Source organism: Hypanus sabinus, chromosome 5 (genome assembly GCF_030144855.1).
Source record: "Hypanus sabinus isolate sHypSab1 chromosome 5, sHypSab1.hap1, whole genome shotgun sequence".
NCBI lineage: Eukaryota > Metazoa > Chordata > Chondrichthyes > Myliobatiformes > Dasyatidae > Hypanus > Hypanus sabinus.
In genome coordinates this window covers 184,081,360-184,103,295 of record NC_082710.1, presented here as the reverse complement: position 1 = coordinate 184,103,295, position 21,936 = coordinate 184,081,360, and the positions used below count along the sequence as shown (strand labels likewise).

Below are 21,936 nucleotides of genomic sequence, written 5' to 3'. Positions count from 1 at the left end.
CCTCCCTCAACCGGCCCCCCGTGGTGCAGAGGCTCCAAAGCTGTGCTCGCAAACCACCATAGGCTATCTAATTGTGAGTCGGTTCGGATGTGCCAGGAAAAGGGTCGCCACAACCAATTATTTCCCAAAGCAACAGGGAGCCGCAGCACAGACGTAAAAGAGCCACATGTGGCTCTGGAGCCGCGGGTTGCCGACCCCCGACCTAGAGGGTTAAATATTCCAGACCCTCTCCAGCTCTCTCATTGGGCAGAACACCAGACAGCATGTTAGAGGGACTGTCATGCCAAGGGAGGGGCTGAGTGGGAGCATCACACTGAGGGAGGGGCTGAGAGGGAGCCTCACGCTGAGGGAGGGGCTGAGACGGAGTTATGTCCAAGCTTTTTAACATGGGTTTGAAACCCTCCCTTCATTATCCAGCTTATCTCAGAATCACACTTAAAAACGATTCTTTAGAATGGTTTCGGTCGGTTGCTGAAGCACAAAGGTTATTAAAATCTGAAGACTAGCTGCTTAGTCTGTCCTTACATGAAATACAAGATTAAATGAGAAACTTTTAAGTCACAAATCCTGTTGAAAGGACATGATTCGTTATAAGATGGAATATCAAGATTCTCGAAGACTATTTGCTTGAGGTTATGTACGAATGTGCTAAGCTTAAACAAGCTTTGTTGAAATTTTTTTATTAAGGGTTAAGCCATCCCTTGGCTACCTAGATTGACTGAGAATCTCATTAAAGATGGACCCTTTGAACGGTTTCGTTGGAATGCTAAAACATAAAGTTTTTTTTAAATTTGAAAGCTAACTGCTTATCTTGTTTTTTTTTCATGAAGATATAAGATGAAATATTTAGTGTCTTTCTGCATGAATAATGGTAACTTTTACTTTTGGTAAACCTTTGTAAACAATTTCCTTTTGTATATTTTAATTCTGTATTTTTGATATATGAGAATTGAATTTCTTTGTCTGGATATCATTTAGTCTAGGTTGGAATATAAACAACCTGACACTAATTGGAGCGATCACGAGGTTTTTTGTGGGGTTGCTCGTAGTTGGAGATATCAGCTTTCTACTGGTTGATATTCTTTCTTTGGGAGGTGGGTAGGGGGATGGGTTTTTTTCTCAGAAGTTGTTTTTGAATTGTTTTGAGCCAACTTGTTGCTTGGTTACCATTTCTCAAGGTTTATGGATTGGCTTTAACTTACATTTTAACCCTTTAAATTATTCTAAAAATGGACCAAACCATTAATTTTCTCAGTTTTAACATGAAAGGGTTAAATCACCCTGCCAAACGTAATAAGATTTTTGCTTATATTAGGAAATTTAAGGTCCCTATTATTTTTTTACAAGAAACTCACATACACGAATGTGATAATCTACGTTTTTAGCCATTGGAATGGACTTTTTTTCATTCGTCTTTTCAGGCCAAATCGAGAGAGTTTCGAATCTTATAGATAATACACATTTCTTTGTCCAATATAAAGTAGTGTCTGATACTAACATTTTGTTATACTTTCAGGAAAACTAGGCAATAAATTAATAGTATTTGCCAATGTATATGCCCCCAATGTAGATGACCAGGATTCTTTGAGTGTTTTTTTCATTTCTATCAGATCTGAGCCTTTTGATGGGAGGAGATTTTAACTGCTGGTTAGACCCAGTCTTAGATAAGTCATCTTCTAAACCAGCATCTCTTAACAGATCAGCTTTGTTTATTCAATCTTTTTTATTGAAATGTGGTATTGTTGATATTTGGCTTTTCTTACATACTTTAGATTGGGAGTATTCATTTTTTTCCCATGTTCATCACACATAGAAAAATTGAAAATAGGTGCAGGAGTAGGCCATTTGGCTCTTCGAGCCTGCACCACCATTCAGTATCATCCAACTCAGAACCCTGTACCTGCTTTCTCTCCATACTCCCGATCCCTTTAGCCACAAGGGCCATATCTAACTTATTTTTGCAGAACATTTTGCAGAACATTCTGCTTATTTTGCAGAACATATTCCAAGATTGATTATTTTTTATTGATAGTCAAATGATTTCATCAGTTTGATCCTGTGAATGTAGAGATTGCTGTTTCAGATCATGCTCTTGTATTTCTATTTTTAAATATCCTTCATTTTCCTCAAACTGACAGAATTTGGCACTTTGATACAACTTTGTTATCTGATAAGGAATGTTTAAAGTTTCTAGAGAGGCATATTATTTTATTTTTTGAAGAGAATAAAAAGGAAGAGACTTCTAATCTTATTGTATGGGACACTTGGAATGCCTATATTAGAGGACAAATTATTTCTTATACTGCGAGTGTTAAGAATAAAGCTAATAAAGAAAGAATTGAATTAGCTAATCAATTGAAACAATTAGATGAAAATATGCTATAGCTCCAGATCCTGTTTTATATAAAAGATGTATTGAAGTTAAAACTAAATATGATCTTCTGTTAGCATATCCAATTGAAACTCAACTTCTTAAAGATAAAACTCAATTTTACATTCGTGGAGATAAATCAGGCAAAGTATTGGCCAACCAATTAAAAACTTCTGTAGCTAAATGATAAATTAAATAAATTTGCAAAACTAATGGTGTTAGGAAAACTGATCACTCTGAAATAAATGACACTTTTAGAGAATTCTATTCTAAATTTTATAGTTCTGATTCACCTAAAGATAATACTGTAATGAATAATTTTTTTTAGATCAATTAAACATCCCCGCACTTTCTGCAGATAATTGTAAACAGATGGATCAAGCCATTTCTTATGAGGAAATTGCCAGGGCTATGTGTTCATTGTACTCGGGGAAGGCTCCGGGTCCAGATGGATTTTCTGGAGAATTTTATAAGGCTTTTTCTTCATTAATTATACTGCAGATACACTTAGTCTTTATGGATTCTTTAAAATTGGGTAGCTTGCTTCAATCTTTCTATGAAGCCTCTATTTCACTTATCCTAAAGAAGAAAAAGGACCCAACTGAATGCTCTTCATATAGGCCAATTTCATTACTCGATGTTGATATTAAAATCCTTTTGAAAGCCCTGGCTCATAGGATTGAAAAAATTCTACCTTCTATTATTTCTGATGATCAGACTGGTTTTATTAAAAACTGACACTCCCATTTTAATATACGCCTATATTGAATGTGATGTACTCCCCATCCCAAGGAAGGGCGGAATATATGATATCCTTAAATGCTGAGAAGGCCTTTGATCAGGTTGAATGGAATTATTTATTTAACATCTTAGAAAAATTTAATTTTGGACCAGATTTTATTCAATGGATTGAATCACTTTAGCTATCTCTTTCTGCCCAGGTTGCTACTAATTTTCAAAATTCCAAACTATTTAAACTTTATCATGGAAATAAACAAGGTTGTCCACTGAGCCCTTTGCTCTTTGATCTAACTTTAGAACCTCTTGCCATTGCTTTTTGAGAATCTAATGATATCAGTGGTATTTTAAGCAGAGGTATTACTCACAAAATTTCCCTTTACACAGATGATATATTGCTGTTTATCTCTAATGTTGAGACCTCGTTACCTTACGTACTTTCTTTACTCTCCCTTTTTAGCCAGTTTTCAGGATATCAATTGAAACTACATGAGAGTGAATTATTTTCTTTAAATAATTTGGTATCAACTAATACTAATCTCCCTTTTAAAGTTGTAAAGAATCCATTTACTTATTTGGGTGTAACAGTTACCAAGAATTACAAACACTTGTTTAAAGAAAACTTCCTTACTTAATTGAATCATGTAAAAAGGATATCCTTAAATGTGTCACCTCTTTCAATATCATTGATTGGATGAATTAATTCTATTAAAATGAATATTCTACCTAAATTTATATATCATTTTTATTCCTAAATCCTTTTTTGACTCTCTTGCTTCTATTTTATTCCCTTATATATAGAAAAATAAACGTCCTTGTTTAAATAAAGTTCATCTTCAAAAATCTAAAATGTCTGGAGGTTTAGCATAACCTAATTTTAGGTTTTATTACTGGGAAGTTAATATACAATATCTTACATTTTGGCTATATTATTTTAATCGTGTATTTTGTCCGGTATGGGTTTCTTTAGAAGCTAACTGTTAATAAATTTTCTATTATTTCTCTTCTTGGATCCTCACTTCCTTTATCTGTAAGTAAACTAACTGATAATTTAATAGTTAAACATACTCTGAGGATCTGGATACAATTTAGAATACACTTTGGTTTATTGAGATTTTCCCTTTCAAGCCCCATTTATTCTAACTTTTTTAAACCCTCCATAACTGATTTAATTTTTAAGGAATGGGACAGGTTGGGTATTAAATGTTTTTGGATCTGTTTGTCGGAGGTGACCTTTGTTCATTTGAGCAATTGTTGGCTAAATATAGTTTACCCAAAACTCACTTTTTTAGGTATTTACAAATTAGAGACTTTTTAAGATTTCAATCATGTACATTCCCTATAAGCTCAGATAAGAACTTACTAGAAGTAATTTTTAGTCTGACACCTTTTCATAATGGTTCAACATCTAAGATTTATGGTATGTTACTGGAGACGAGGAATGTTTCTTTAGACAAAATGAAGAGTCCCTGGGAACAAGATTTACAGACATCAATATCTGAGGAAACTTGGAATGAAATGTTTAAACTGGTTAGTACTTCATCGCTATGTGCTCGTCATTTCCTCATACAATTTAAGGTGGTACATAGAGTTCATATGACTAAGGATAAGCTATCTCGTTTTTATTCAGATATATCTCCCTACTGTGACAGATGTAAAAATGGAGAAGCATCATTAATTCATATGTTTTTGGACTTGTCCGAATCTTGAAAAATATTAGAAGGAAGTTTTTCAAACTTTTTCCTTACTTTTTAAAGTCAATTTTAAGCCTAACCCTCTGACAGCCCTATTCGGTATTGTTGCAGGATAAGATATTAAGCTGAAGGCATCTGATTTACATATTTTGGCCTTTAGCTCTCTTAGAGCTAGGAGGGTGCTTTTGTCTAAATGGAAAGATGTTCTTCCTCCTACTCATGCTCAATGGCTATGTGACATTATGTTATGTTTAGATTTAGAGAAGATTCATTGTTCAATTTCTGAATCCCATCAACACTTTCAAACATTGTGGGGACCTTTTCTGAAGTATTTTCAAAACCTTCAATTTATTATTTAAACTCAGATGTTTGCTATCATTAATTTTTATTATATAAGAAGGTATTTACCTTCTTTTCTCTTTAGTAATCAGCTTCAGTCTTTGTAGGGGTTAGACTCTTATTTCTTTTGTAATAATTTAGTATAGTTTAATATAACTATTGATTAACTTATATGAATATGGGGTAATGTAATTGTTATTATGAACAGATAAAATGTAACTGGTAGCTTTTTATCTTTTCTGACCTTTTATATACACTTTCTTGTACTCTGTATTCTTCTATGTAGAAACTAATGAAAATATTGGAAAAGTGAAGAAAATAGAATTATGATTACTATCTCCAAAATACACTCCCACTGAGAGATCTGACACCTGACCAGGTTCATTTCCCAATACCAGATCAAGTACAGCCTCTCCTCTTGTAGGCTTATCTACATATTGTGTCAGGAAACCTTCCTGAACACACCTAACAAACTCCATCCCATCTAAACCCCTCGTTCTAGGGAGATGTCAATCAATATTTGGGAAATTAATATGTCCCATCACGACAACTCTGTTATTATTACACCTTTCCAGGATCTGTTTCCCTATCTGCTCCTCGATATCTCTGTTACTATTGAGCAGCCTATAAAAAACACCCAGTAAAGTTATTGACCCCTTCCTGTTCCTAATCTCCAGCCACAGAGACTTGATAAACAATCTCTCCATGGTGTCCACCTTTTCTGCAGCTGTGACACTGTCTCTGATCAACACCCCCACCTCTTTTGCCTCCCTCCCTGTCTTTTCTGAAACATCTAAAACCCGGCACTTGAAGTAACCATTCCTGCCCCTGAGCCATCCAAGTCTCTGTAATGGCCACCACATCATATCTCCAAGTACTGATCCACACTCTAAGCTCATCCACTTTGTTCACAATACTCCTTGTGTTAAAATAGACACACCTCAAACCTTTGGTCTGAGTACATCCCTTCTCTATCACCTGCCTATCCTCCCTCTTGCACTGTCTACAAGCTTTCTCTATCTGTGAGCCAACCTCCTCTTCCCCAGACTTTTCAGTTCTGTTCCCACCCCCCAACAATTCTAGATTAAACTCTCCCCATTAGCCTTAGCAAAACTCCCCACCAGAATATTGGTCCCCCTGGGATTCAAGTGCAACTCATCCTTTTTATAAAGGTCACACCTGCCCCAAAAGAGGTCCCAACGATCCATAAATCTGAATCCCTCAGCCACACATTTATCCTCCACCTCATCCTATTCCTATTCTCACTATCGTGTGGCACAAGCAGTAATCCAGAGATTACTACTTTGTGGTCCTGCTTCTCAACTTCCTTCCTAACTCACGGTAGTCTTTTTTCAGGACCTCTTCCCTTTTCCTACCTATGTCATTGGTACCAATATGTACCACGACCTCTTGCTGTTCTCCCTCCCACTGCAGGATATCTTGGACGTGATCTGAAACATCCCGGACCCTGGCACCTGGGAGGCAAACTACCTTCCGAGTTTCTTTCCTGTGTCCACAGAATCACCTGTCTGACCCTCTGACTATAGAGTCCCCTATCACTACTGCCTTCCTCTTCCTTACCCTACCCTTCTGAGCACAGGGCCGGATTCTGAGCCGGAGACATGGCCACTGCCCTTCCCCCAGGTAGGCTGTCCTCCCAACAGTACTCAAACAGGAGTACTTATTGTCAAGGGGTACAGCCAGAGGGGTACTCTCTAGTACCTGACTCTTCCCCTTCCCTCTCCTGACAGTGACCCACTTGTCTGTCCCCTGTGGCCCCAGTGTGACCACCTGCCTGTAACTCCTCTCTATCAACTCCTCACTCTCTCTGACTAGGTGAAGGTCATAGAGCTGCATCTCCAGTTCCCTAACTCGGTCCCTGAGGAGCTGCAGCTGGACACACCGGGTGCAGATATGGCCGTCCGGGAGGCTGGGAGACTCCAGGACACCCCACAGCTGACACTGAGCACAGAAAACTGGCCTCGCACAGAAGCTTCCTACCTCGCCTCGTCCCGTTACCGCCTAAGCCCGTTGAGCCAAGCCCTACCACTCTGCTGCCTCTCAATCCACTTCCCCGCTCTGATGCTGCCCGCTGGATGTGGCTGCCTTTTCAATCCTTTCGCGCTCTACCGGCTGACGTCACGCGCCTGCGCAGTCTCGCCTCTCTTTTACCGAGTAGTTAAAAAAGACTCCATTCGCTCTGAAAAATCAGCCGTTCACTCACAGCCTTCTTGCTCTGAATAAGGTGGATGATCTTCTTGCGATATTACAGATTGTCAGATATGATGTTGTGGCCGTCACTGAATCGTGGCTGTAGGACGGTTGCAGTTGGGAGCTGAATGTCCAAGGTTACACTTATATCGGAGGGATAGGAAGGTAGGCAGAGGGGGTGGTGTGGTGCTTCTGGTAAACTATGGCATCAAATCAGTAGAAGGATGTGACAGAGGATTTTGAATCCTTGTGGGTTGAGTTAAGAAACTGCAAGGGTAAAAGGACCCTGACGGCAGTTACATACAGGCCTCCCAGCAGAGCTGGGAGGTGGACCACAGATTACAACAGGAGATAGAAAAGCCCTGTCAAATGGCAAATTAATGATAGTCATGGGAGATTTTAACATGTAGGTCTATTGGGAAAATGAGGTTGGAAATGGATCACAAGAGAGTGAGTTTGTTGAATGCCTAAGCGATGGCTAATCTGTGGAATTCTCTGCCCAGGGAAGCTGCTGAGGCTTCTTCGCTAAATATATTTAAGATACAGGTCAATAGGTTTTTACATAGTAAGGGGATTAAGGGTTATGGGGAAAAGGCAGGTAGATGGAGCTGAGTTTACGGACAGATCAGCCATGATCTTATTGAATGGCAGGGCAGGCTCGATGGGCCGGATGGCCGACTCCTGCTCCTATTTCTTGTGTTCTTATGTTTTAGTGCAGTTTGTCATTGAACCTACTAGGGGTGTTATGTAATGAACCAAAGGTGATTAGGGAGCTTAAGGTAAAAGAACCCTTAGGGACAAGTGATCACAATACAATTGTGTTCAACTTGAAATCTGATAGGGAGAAAGTAAAGTCAGATGGAGCAGTATTCAGTGGAGTAAGAGACATTACAGTGGTACGACAGAGAGGTTGGCCAAAGTTAATTGGAAGGACCTGCTGGTAGGGATGGGGTTAACCATTAGTATTCTCAGATCCACTGCATCAGTTCTAACACCTTCACAGAGATGGTGCTTGAAACATATACTATGTTCTCAGTTTAGCTCCGTCCCTTGCACTATGAGTCTGGTAATCGAGCGAGTATTGAATCAGGGCTCCAACTGATTTGGATAATGGAATTGATGGCTTTGTGACAAAGTTTGCAGAAGATAGGTGGAGGGGCAGGTAGTGCAGAGGAAGCAATGCGATTGCAGCAGGACTTAGACGAATTGGAAAGAATGGGCAAAAAAGAAGCAGATGGAATACAGAGTTTGGAAATGTATGATAATGCATTTTGCTAAAATGCAGATGATTATTTAAATGGGGAGAAGGTTCAAACATATAACCATATAACAATTACAGCACAGAAACAGGCCATCTCGGCCCTTCTAGTCCGTGCCGAACTCTTATACTCACCTAGTCCCACCTACCTAGTCCATAACCTTACATTCTTTTCCTGATTTTGCAGTATTTTGCAGTCAATGATTTAGATGAGGGCATTGAAAACTATATCAGCAAGTTTGCTGACAATACTAAACTGGGTGGCAGTGTTACATGCGGAGAGGACGTTAGGAGAATACAGGGAGACTTGGATAGGCTGAGTGAGTGGGCAGATACTTGGCAGATGTCATTCAATGTGAATAAATGTGACGTTATCCACTTTGGAAGCAGGAACAAGAGGGCAGAGTATTGTCTGAATGGTGTAGAGTTAGGTAAGGGAGAAATGCAAAGAGACCTAGGAGTCCTAGTTCACCAGTCAATGAAGGTGAATGAGCAAGTGCAACAGGCAGTGAAGAGGGCAAATGGAATGTTGGCAAGCGGAATTGAGTACAAGAGCAAGGATGTCCTTTTGCATTTGTACAGGGCCCTGGTGCGACCACACCTGGAATATTGTGTACAGTTTTGGTCTCCAGGTTTAAGGAAGGACATTCTGGCAATTGAGGAAGTGCAGCATAGATTCACTAGGTTGATTCCTGGGATGGCAGGGCTGTCTTACGCAGAGAGATTGGAGAGATTGGGCTTGTACACACTGGAATTGAGGAGATTGAGAGGGGATCTGATTGAAACGTTTAAGATAATTAAAGGATTTGATAGGATTGAGGCAGGAAATATGTTCCAGATGTTGGGAGTGTCCAGTACCAGAGGGCATGGATTGAGAATAAGAGGTCAGTTATTTAAAACAGAGTTGAGGAAGAGCTTCTTCTCTCAGAGAGTTGTGGAGGTGTGGAATGCACTGCCTCAGAAGACGGTGGAGGCCAATTCTCTGGATGCTTTCAAGAAGGAGCTAGATAGATATCTGATGGATAGGGGAATCAAGGGATATGGGGACAAGGCAGGGACTGGGTATTGATAATGAATGATCAACCATGATCTCAGAATAGCGGTGCAGACTCGAGGGGCCGAATGGTCTACTTCTGCACCTATTGTCTATTGTCTGTCCATATACCTATCCAATTTTACTTTAAATGACAATATCAAACCTGCCTCTACCACTTCTACTGGAAGCTCGTTCCAAACAGCTACCACTCTCTGAGTAAAGAAATTGACCTCATGTTACCCTTAAACTTTTGACCCCTAACTCTCAACACATGTCTTCTTGTTTGAATCTCCCCTACTCTCAATGGAAAAAGCCTATCCACATCAACTTTATCTGTCTCCCTCATAATTTTAAATACCTCTATCAAGTCCCCCCTCAACCTTCTATGCTCCAAAGAATAAAGACCTAACTTGTTCAACCTTTCCCTGTAACTTAGGTGCTGAAACCCAGGTAATATTCTAGTAAATCTTCTCTGTACTTGTCTGTGTGCCACACAGCTACTCTGGCTTCTCCCATCCAGCCACTGTTGAATCGATTTTACTACTTCAATATTAATACCTAATGATTGAACCTTCCTAACTAACCTTCCGTGCGGAACCTTGTCAAAGGCCTTACTGAAGTCCATATAGGCAACATCCACTGCTTTACCCTCATCAACTTTCCTTGTAACCTCTTCAAAAAATTCAATAAGATTTGTCAACCATGACCTTCCACGCACAAACATGTACGGAGGGACTTGGGAGTCCTCATGCAAGTCTCCCGGAAGGTTAATTTACAGATTGAGTCTGTGGTGAAGAAGGCAAATGCAATGTTGGCATTTATTTCAGGGGGAATAGAATATAAAAGCAAGGAGGTAATACTGAGAGCAAACAAGAAGACAAATTCAGATGCTGGAAATCCGAGCATCACACACAAAATGTTGGAGGAACTGAACAGGCCATGCAGCGTCTGTGGGAAAGAAAACAGTCAACATCTCGGCCCAAAACATCAGCAGTACTCTTTTCAATAGATGCTGCCTGGCCTGCTGAGTTCCTGCAGCACTTTGTGAGATAACGCTGAGGCATTAAAAGACACTAGTCAGGCTGCACTTAGAGTAATATCAACAGTTTTGAGCTCCATATCTCAGAAAGGATGTGTTGTCATCGGAGAGAGTCCAGAGGAGATTCATGAGGATGATTCCAGGAATGAAGGGGTTAACACATGGAATTTAGAAGATTGCTAGACTAGATAGGGTGGATGTGGAGAGGATGTCTCCTCTGGTGGGGGCATCCAGAACTAGGGGCGACATTTTAGAACAGAGGTAGAGAGGAATTTTTTTTAGCCAGAGAGTGATGAATCTGTGGAATGCTCGGCCATAGACTGTGCTGAGGGTCAAGTCCGTGGGTATATTTAAGTCGGAAGTTGATAGTTTCCTGATCAGTCAGGGCATCAAAGGATATGGCGAGATGGCAGGTGTACGGGGTTGAGTGGGATCTGGGATCAGCCATGATGGAGCAGACCCAATGAGCTGAATGGCCTAATCCTGTTCCTATGTCTTACAGTCCACACTGCAGGATGTACCTGATAATCGGGTCAGCATGACGGTTTACGTAACACCACCGTGCTGCCAGCAGCCACAGTTCAATTCCCGCCACCACCTGTAGAGTTTGGCTGCTCCCCCGGGTTCGTCTCTCTCCCCAAAGACGTACAGGTTAGCGATAATTGGTCACGCTATGTTGGTGCCGCTTGTGAGCTGCCTCAGACTGTGCTGGTCCTGAGGCATTTCACTGTATGTTTTGACGTGCCTGTGACAGATAAAGTTCATCTCTCATCGGAAGACAGTGGGATTCTGTGGATGTGACCTAATGTCGTTCCATCGTGAATACCCCGGCCATTATCGTTGGCTTCCATCCCTCTACGTTTGTGGTATCACTCGCCCTGGAACAGTTCCCCTTTCCAAGAGGCACTTCGTGAGTCATTCCACTTCTACTTCCCATTCCCATTCCAACATGTCAGTCCATGGCCTCCTCTACTGCAGCGATGAGGCCACGCTCAGGTTGGAGGAGAAACACCATATATTCCCTCTGGGCAGTCTCCAACCTGATAGCACGAACATCGATCTCTTGAGCTTCCAGTAACTGCCCCCCCCCCACCTCCATCCCCCATTCCTGTTTCCTAGTCTCACCATAACTCTGTACCTGCCCAGCACCTCCCTCTGGTGCTTCTCCCCGTTCCTTTTTTTCCATGGCCTTCTGTCCTCTCCTACCAGATTCCCCCTTCTCCAGCCCTGTATCACCTTCACCAATCGGCTTCCCAGCTCTTTACTTCACCTCTTCCCCCTCTCCCAGTCTCACCCATCAGCTACTATCTTGTATTTCCTCTCCCTTCCCCACCGGCTTCTTACTCTGACTTCTCATCCTCCAGTACCTCGATTTGCAGATTCTCTCTGTGAGTTACAATTACTTTGTTCTCCTGTGTGTACTGAAGAGTGGCAATCAATATTCATGAGTCTTGAATTTACCTTCAGCAGGATGAAGGCGTCTTGTTGGGTCAGCTGCGACTGGACATTGGACAACTTCTCCTCCGTCTCATTCAGGTGCTCTTGGATGTTCTGGAGGTTGGTTTCCATCTTCTTCAGGATGTCCTCTTCCTGGTCAGCCAGTTCCTTGGCCAGCATGCGCTCCTTCTCGTCCAGGACGGTGCGCAGTTTGGCAAATTCTGACGTGATGTGCTTCTGTAGGTTGTTGGACTGCTCCTGAATGGAAAAGGAAGGGCAGGGAGAGACAGTTCAGCTAGTAATTCAGCTAGTTAAGGGGCAAAAGTTTAAGGGTAACACGAGGGGGAACTTCTTTACTCAGAGAGTGGTAGCTGTGTGGAACGAGCTTCCAGTAGAAGTGGTAGAGGCAGGTTCGATTTTGTCATATAAAAAAAAATTGGATAGGTATATGGACAGGAAAGGAATGGAGGGTTATGGGTTGAGTGCAGGTCGGTGGGACTAGGTGAGAGTAAGCATCGGCATGGTCTAGAAGGGCCAAGATGGCCTGATTCCGTGCTGTAATTGTTATATGGTTATATGGCAATTTCATTTAGTCCGAGAGTCAAAAATGGATAGACAGACAGACAGACACACATACACACACACACACAAACACACACATGTAGACACATACACACACAGACACACACACATATACACAGGAACACAGGCTTGTTTGCCCTCCCACCTTCCTCCATCCGCTCCTCCTGCCCTACACACAGGAACGTCCCACCCCCACCCGCGCATGTGAATGTGCGTGAACTCACCCTCCCAAAGTCAGACACCGACAGGCCCCCTCCCCAGACAGACCTACACCTCACAAACATGCATACACTCACCCTCCCAAAGTCAGACACCGACAGGCCCCCTCCCCAGACAGAACTACACCACACAAACATGCACACACTCACCCTCCCAAAGTCAGACACCGACAGGCCCCCTCCCCAGACAGACCTACACCACACAAACATGCACACACTCACCCTCCCAAAGTCAGACACCGACAGGCCCCCTCCCCAGACAGAACTACACCACACAAACATGCACACAATCACCCTCCCAAAGTCAGACACCGACAGGCCCCCTCCCCAGACAGACCTACACCACACAAACATGCACACACTCACCCTCCCAAAGTCAGACACCGACAGGCCCCCTCCCCAGACAGAACTACACCACACAAACATGCACACACTCACCCTCCCAAAGTCAGACACCGACAGGCCCCCTCCCCAGACAGAACTACACCACACAAACATGCACACACTCACCCTCCCAAAGTCAGACACCGACAGGCCCCCACCCCAGTCAGACCTACACCACACAAACATGCACACACTCACCCTCCCAAAGTCAGACACCGACAGGCCCCCTCCCCAGACAGACCTACCACACACAAACATGCACACACTCACCCTCCCAAAGTCAGACACCGACAGGCCCCCTCCCCAGACAGACCTACCTGGATCTCTGAGATGCTCTGCTGTTGCTTGAGGAGGACGTTCTGCACTGAGGTCTTCTTCTGGTTCAGAGACTGCAGGTTGGCTCTCATCTTCTCCTGCGGCAGGTTAACAGTTCACAATCACACAACCATGGCAACAAAGGAGAGCATTAGGCCTGTTTACTCTGCAAAGCAACGTTCTGCTAGTTCCCATGCTCCTGCCCTCTCCTATTACCTGGCAAATCCCCTCGTCTAAGACATGATGTGCTGGCACTGGCGAGGGTCCAGAGAGGAGGCTCACGAGAATGATCCCAGGAATGGAAGGGTTAACATGTGAGGAGCGTTTAATGGCCTGGGCCTGTACTCACTGAAACTTAGAAGACTGAACAAGAGCTCATTGAAAGCTATCAAATATTGAAAGGCGCAGTTAGAGTGGATGCAGAAAAGATGTTTCCTATAGTGAAACTACAGAGATCACAGCCTCAGAATAGAGGGATGTACATTTAGAACAGAGATGAGAAGGAATTTCTTTAACCAGAGGCTGGTGAATCTGTGGAGGCCATTGCCACAGATGTTGTGGAGGCCAAGTCATTGGGTGTATTTAAACCAGAGATTGATAGGATCTTGATTCATCAGGGTATCAAAGGTTACAGGGACAAGACAGAAGAATGGAGTTGACAAGGATAATAACTGTTGGAGTCAGGGATCCTCTTGGAAAGAGTGATCACAGTGTGACTGATTTTCACATTCAGATGAAGGATGAAATATTTAGTGTATTCTGCTTGAACAAGGGAGACTACAATGGGATGAGGGAGGAGTTGCCTAATGTGGATTGGGAGCACAGGCTATTTGGCCCATGAAGTTGTGCTGTTTCTGATGCCAATTTACACTGAATGATCTCCTCCTGTCTGTCATCCATATCCCTGCATTCCCATCATATTTAGGAGTCTGTCTAATGCTTCTCAGCTCCATCAAACTGACCGTTTCCACTACCCCCACCCCCAAGTCCTGGGCATCACAGTAACCATATCACTTTACAGCACCAGTAACCGAGATTCAATTCCTGTCGCTGTCTGTACGGAGTTTGTACATTTTCCCCCCGACTGTGTGGGTTTCCTCAGGGTGCTCTGGTTTCCTCCCATATTCCAAAGGACTTAAGTTCTGGGCATGCTCTTTGGCATGAGGACACATGTGTGCTGCCCCATCTCAGTCTGGTCATTGACGCAAACAACACTTTTCACTGTTTGTTTCAGTGTACGTGACCAACAAAGCTAGCCTTTAAATCAGCTAATTTTTTTTAACTTACTCCAGGTACCTACCACTCTCTGTGTAAAATGAACTTGCCCCTCTGGTGTGTGGCATTTTTACCCTGGGAGGAAGATTCTGATTGCCTACACTTTCTATGTTTCATAATTTTAAAAAAACACATCAGTTTTCCTCTCAGCCTCCAACATGAATACTTTCTGCAAACTTTTCCCCTTGGCTCATTTCTCAGACTTTTGTTAATCACCTTCATCTGTGGCCCTGGGTTCTTGGACTTCCCGCCAATGGAAGTGGTCTTTTTTCAACCCACAGTATATCCTTGGGTTGTGTGTGTTGTCAGTGCAAATGACACAATTCACTGTGTTTTGATGGATGTGTAATAAGTACACTCAGCGGCCACTCTATTACATACCCCGGTAATGATCAGCCAATCATGTGGCACAACTCAATGCATTAAAGCATGCAGACATGGTCAAGAGGTTCAGTTGTTGTTCAGACCAAACATCAGATTGGGGAAGAAATGTGATCTAAGTGACTTTGACTGTGGAATGATTGTTGGTGCCAGATGGGGTGGTTTGAATATCTCGCAGTCTGCTGATTTTCGGGGATTTTCATGCATAACAGTCTCTAGAGATAACAGAGAAAGGCTAGAGAATCAAAAAGCATCCAGCGAGCGGCAGTTCTGTGGTTAAAACACCCTGTTAATGAGAGAGGTTGGAGGAGAATAGCCAGACTGGTTCAAGCTGACAGGAAGGCAACAGTAACCACGCGCTACAACAGTGGTGTGCAGAAACGCATCTCTGAACACACAACACGTCAAACCTTGAGGTGGCTGGGCAGCAGAAAACCACAGACCTCCTGTACATAGTCAAGTGGGCACTGAGTGTCAGCCTGAATCGGAATTCACTTTCAAGCTGATAAACATCTCCGTTTTTGTTTGTAGAGAACAGTGGGGGATTTTCATATAAAAATTTCAAAAAGTCTTTTGTTCCTTTTTGTGAATTGATAGTAGGAGAATTAATTATCTTTTTCTTTATTATACATTCTATATCAGATTAATACTATGCATGATTTTGATAATGTTTATTTCACTTTCTGTTTGTATTGTTATTGATATATATGAGATAGTTCTCCGCTCGCTTGTATATATGATAAGATGATTTTTTTTTTTTTTTTATGATAAGATGATTGATAAAGAAAGAGAGATAGATATATTGGAATGGCACTGGGAAGTGGAATTAAAATGGGTGGCCCCTAGGAGATCCTACTTGTTCTGGCAGACGGAGTGTAGATGCTCAGCGAAGCCATCTCCTAATCCACGTCAGGTCTCACACAAGAGACCACACCAGGAGCACCCCTATATGACCCAACAGACTCGTAGGTGAAGTGTCGCCTCACCTGGAAGGACAGTTTGGGGCCCTCAATGGTAGTGAGGAAGGAGGTTTAGGGGCAGGTGTAGCACTTGTTCCACTTACAAGGATACGTGCCAGGTTTGTTAAAAGTAAGTTTAAACATACAGGTTTTGGGCTGGCGTTCAGAAGCGTCAGCTGAGTCTGCATCCCTTATTTGTTTAGGTATTGAATTCCACTGTTTAGGAGCAGAGTTTAAAAAAGTTAATCGACCAATTAAACTTTGAGGGAGAGTGTTTAAATTTAAAACCTGAGAAATCGAGCAGGATTATAAAACGATAGTGATGTGATGTACCCCAGTCCCAAATCATTGAGAGTAAAAGAATTTTAAAATCAATTCTACAGTTTACAGGAAGCTAAAGCAGAGCAGTTAGGATGGGAGTGATGTGTTCACTCATTCTGGTTTCGGTTAAAAGTCTAGCAGTGGCATTCTGAATGAGTTGAAGTTTGTCGATAGATTGCTTTGACAGGTCAGGGAAAAGTCCATTGCTGTAATCTGATCTATTCTGTATAAAGGTGTGAATTAGTTTTCAGCATTAGTATGAGACAGAAACAAATGTACCTTTGAAATGTTTCTTAAGTGTAGAAACGTTGCTCTGGTTATGTGAAATTTAAAATTCAAATGTGAATAAAGGATAACACCCAGGCTTGTTACTTCTGATTTTTCAAGGGGAGCCAAACTCCCAAGTTTATTCAGTCACAAACAAGAGAAAACTGAAGATGCTGGAAATCCCAAATTGAGGTATCAACGCATGAAGTCAAATTCGAATTTTAAAACGTGCAAGCTTTATCTTGTCACATGTCATATAGATGGCACCCATACAGCTTTAATTGTTCAGCACACTGTCAACACTGGGGCTGTTTGCTTTGAAAATCAGATCTGGGTATGGTGTTAAAGTTATATACTGCCAGTTAGTGGTGTTATGCAGCCTTTTCTGCAAACTTCATTCTAGTTTCAATGCGTCCTATCCTGGGGTAGACACAACTAAACCCAGTTTCGAATCTGATGTTTGTTCTCAAAAATGTTAAGAAAAAATAAAGATGAGCTTTATTTGCCCCGTGTGCAACAAATTATGCAGTGCAATGCGTCATTTGCATCAAATTAAATCAGCGAGGATTGCGCTGGGCCACCAGCCAGTGTAGTCACGTTTCCAGCATCAACAAAACATGCCATAACTCACTAACGCTAACCTTCAAACCTTCGGAATTGGGAGGAGACCGGAGCCTGTGGAGGAGAACCACGTGGTCACAGGGAGACGATACAAACCGCTTACAGACAGCAGCGGGAACTGGTACCCACGCTTACAGCTGGCTCTGCAGGGAGCCACACTAATCACTACCCTATCATGCCACCCTCCCGTTAGGTGTAGGGTTCTGCACTGTTGGATAGATATGAGCTGAAATATCGTCAGTTGTTACATTAGTTCAGAGCAAACAATAAGAACAGGAAAATTCCAGGTTAAAGTGAAGACCACATAGTGATGGATGGCTATGGTTTCTATTGCAATAGGATGCAGAGCTGGCAGATGGCATTCAATTCAGAAAAAAATATGAAGTGATTCACTTTAAACATGAAGACAGAGTTAATCTCAGAATTCTTGGCGGTGTGGAGGAACAGGAGGATCTTGGGGCCCACGTCCACAGATCCCTCAAAGATGCCGCGGCTAAGACTCCGTACAGTGCGTTGACCTTCATTAGTGAGGGGACTGAGTTCCAAAGCCATGAGGTGATGTTGTAGCTCTGGTTAGACCACACTTGGAATATAGTTCAGCTCTGGTCGTCTCGTTATAGGAGGGATGTGGAAGCTTAAGACAGACAGACAGACATACTTTACTGCTCCCGAGGGAAATTGGGTTTCGTTACAGCCGCACCAACCAAGAATAGTGTAGAAATAGAGCAATATAAAACCATAAATAATTAAATAATAATAAGTTAATCATGCCAAGTGGAAATAAGTCCAGGACCAGCCTATTGGCTCAGGGTATCTGATACTCCGAGGGAGGAGTTGTAAAGTTTGATGGCCACAGGCAGGAATGACTTTCTATGATGCTCAGTGTTACATCTCGGTGGAATGAGTCTCTGGCTGAATGTACTCCTGTGCCTAACCAGTACATTATGGAGTGGATGGGAGTCATTGTCCAAGATGGCAGCTTCCTCTTTTCAGGTACCACCGTCAGAGAATCCAGTTCCACCCCAACAACATCACTGGCCTGACGAATGAGTTTGTTGATTCCGTTGGTGTCTGCTACCCTCAGCCTGCTGCCCCAGCACACAACAGCAAACATGATAGCTCTGGCCACCACAGTCTCGTAGAACATCATCAGCATCATCTGGCAGATGTTAAAGGACCTCAGTCTCCTCAGGAAGTAGAGACAGCTCTGACCCTTCTTGTAGACAGCCTCAGTGTGCTTTCACCAGTCCAGTTTATTGTCAATTCATATCCCCAGGTACTTGTAATCCTCCACCATGTCCACACTGACCCCTTGGAAGGAAACAGGGGTCTCTTGGATGGAAGAGAGGGTGCAGAGGAGGTTTACCAGGATGCTGCCTGGATTAGAGAGGGTGCAGAGGAGATTCACCAGGATGCTGCCTGGATTAGAGAGGGTGCAGAGGAGATTCACCAGGATGCTGCCTGGATTAGAGAGGGTGCAGAGGAGGTTTACCAGGATGCTGTCTGGATTAGAGAGGGTGCAGAGGAGATTCACCAGGATGCTGCCTGGATTAGAGAGGGTGCAGAGGAGATTCACCAGGATGCTGCCTGGATTAGAGAGGGTGCAGAGGAGATTCACCAGGATGCTGCCTGGATTAGAGAGGGTGCAGAGGAGATTCATCAGGATGCCACCTGGATTAGAGAGGGTGCAGAGGAGATTCACCAGGATGCTGTCTGGATTAGAGAGGGTGCAGAGGAGGTTTACCAGGATGCTGCCTGGATTAGAGAGGGTGCAGAGGAGATTTACCAGGATGCTGTCTGGATTAGAGAGGGTGCAGAGGAGGTTTACCAGGATGCTGCCTGGATTAGAGAGGGTGCAGAGGAGATTCACCAGGATGCTGCCTGGATTAGAGAGGGTGCAGAGGAGATTCACCAGGATGCTGCCTGGATTAGAGAGGGTGCAGAGGAGGTTTACCAGGATGCTGTCTGGATTAGAGAGGGTGCAGAGGAGATTCACCAGGATGCTGTCTGGATTAGAGAGGGTGCAGTGGAGATTCACCAGGATGCTGTCAGGATTAGAGAGGGTGCAGAGGAGATTCACCAGGATGCTGTCTGGATTAGAGAGGGTGTAGAGGAGATTCACCAGGATGCTGCCTGGATTAGAGAGGGTGCAGAGGAGATTCACCAGGATGCTGCCTGGATTAGAGAGTGTGCAGAGGAGATTCACCAGGATGCTGTCTGGATTAGAGAGGGTGCAGAGGAGATTCACCAGGATGCTGTCTGGATTAGAGAGGGTGCAGAGGAGATTCACCAGGACGCTGTCTGGATTAGAGAGGGTGCAGAGGAGATTCACCAGGATGCTGTCTGGATTCGAGAGGGTGCAGAGGAGATTCACCAGGATGCTGTCTGGATTAGAGAGGGTGCAGAGGAGATTCACCAGGACGCTGTCTGGATTAGAGAGGGTGCAGAGGAGATTCACCAGGATGCTGCCTGGATTAGAGAGGGTGCAGAGGAGGTTTACCAGGATGCTGCCTGGATTAGAGAGGGTGCAGAGGAGATTCACCAGGATGCTGCCTGGATTAGAGAGGGTGCAGAGGAGGTTTACCAGGATGCTGCCTGGATTAGAGAGGGTGCAGCGGAGATTCACCAGGATGCTGCCTGGATTAGAGAGGGTGCAGCGGAGATTCACCAGGATGCTGCCTGGATTAGAGAGGGTGCAGCGGAGATTCACCAGGATGCTGCCTGGATTAGAGAGGGTGCAGAGGAGGTTTACCAGGATGCTGTCTGGATTAGAGAGGGTGCAGAGGAGATTCACCAGGGTGCTGTCTGGATTAGAGAGGGTGCAGAGGAGATTCACCAGGATGCTGCCTGGATTAGAGAGGGTGCAGCGGAGATTCACCAGGATGCTGCCTGGATTAGAGAGGGTGCAGAGGAGGTTTACCGGGATGCTGTCTGGATTAGAGAGGGTGCAGAGGAGATTGATCAGGATGCTGCCTGGATTAGAGAGGGTGCAGAGGAGATTCACCAGGATGCTGCCTGGATTAGAGAGGGTGCAGAGGAGATTCACCAGGATGCTGTCTGGATTAGAGAGGGTGCAGAGGAGATTCACCAGGATGCTGTCTGGATTAGAGAGGGTGCAGAGGAGGTTTACCAGGATGCTGTCTGGATTAGAGAGGGTGCAGAGGAGATTCACCAGGATGCTGTCTGGATTAGAGAGGGTGCAGAGGAGGTTTACCAGGATGCTGTCTGGATTAGAGAGGGTGTAGAGGAGATTGACCAGGATGCTGCCTGGATTAGAGAGGGTGCAGAGGAGATTTACCAGGATGCTGCCTGGGTTAGAGAGATTGCAGAGGAGGTTTACCAGGGTGCTGCCTGGATTAGAGAGGGTGCAGAGGAGGTTTACCAGGATGCTGCCTGGATTAGAGAGGGTGCAGAGTAGGTTTACCAGGATGCTGCCTGGATTAGAGAGGGTGCAGAGGAGGTTTACCAGGATGCTGCCTGGATTAGAGAGGGTGCAGAGGAGATTCACCAGGATGCTGTCTGGATTAGAGAGGGTGCAGAGGAGATTCACCAGGATGCTGCCTGGATTAGAGAGGGTGCAGAGGAGATTCACCAGGATGCTGTCTGGATTAGAGAGGGTGCAGAGGAGATTCACCAGGATGCTGTCTGGATTAGAGAGGGTGCAGAGGAGGTTTACCAGGATGCTGTCTGGATTAGAGAGGGTGCAGAGGAGATTCACCAGGATGCTGTCTGGATTAGAGAGGGTGCAGAGGAGGTTTACCAGGATGCTGTCTGGATTAGAGAGGGTGTAGAGGAGATTGACCAGGATGCTGCCTGGATTAGAGAGGGTGCAGAGGAGATTTACCAGGATGCTGCCTGGATTAGAGAGAGTGCAGAGGAGGTTTACCAGGGTGCTGCCTGGATTAGAGAGGGTGCAGAGGAGGTTTACCAGGATGCTGCCTGGATTAGAGAGGGTGCAGAGGAGGTTTACCAGGATGCTGCCTGGATTAGAGAGGGTGCAGAGGAGGTTTACCAGGATGCTGCCTGGATTAGAGAGGGTGCAGAGGAGATTCACCAGGATGCTGTCTGGATTAGAGAGGGTGCAGACGAGATTCACCAGGACGCTGTCTGGATTAGAGGGTGCAGAGGAGATTCACCAGGATGCTGCCTGGATTAGAGAGGGTGCAGAGGAGATTCACCAGGATGCTGCCTGGATTAGAGAGGGTGCAGAGGAGATTCACCAGGACGCCGTCTGGATTAGAGAGGGTGCAGAGGAGGTTTACCAGGATGCTGTCTGGATTAGAGAGGGTGCAGAGGAGATTCACCAGGATGCTGTCTGGATTAGAGAGGGGTGCAGTGGAGATTCACCAGGATGCTGTCAGGATTAGAGAGGGTGCAGAGGAGATTCACCAGGATGCTGTCTGGATTAGAGAGGGTGTAGAGGAGATTCACCAGGATGCTGCCTGGATTAGAGAGGGTGCAGAGGAGATTCACCAGGATGCTGCCTGGAT

General features: G+C 44.1%; 1 pseudogene; it reads right to left on the bottom strand.

Annotated features, from left to right (window-relative positions):
* LOC132394726 (zinc-binding protein A33-like) overlaps positions 1 to 21,936 on the bottom strand; it is a 43,436-nt pseudogene that overhangs the window by 20,211 nt on the left and 1,289 nt on the right.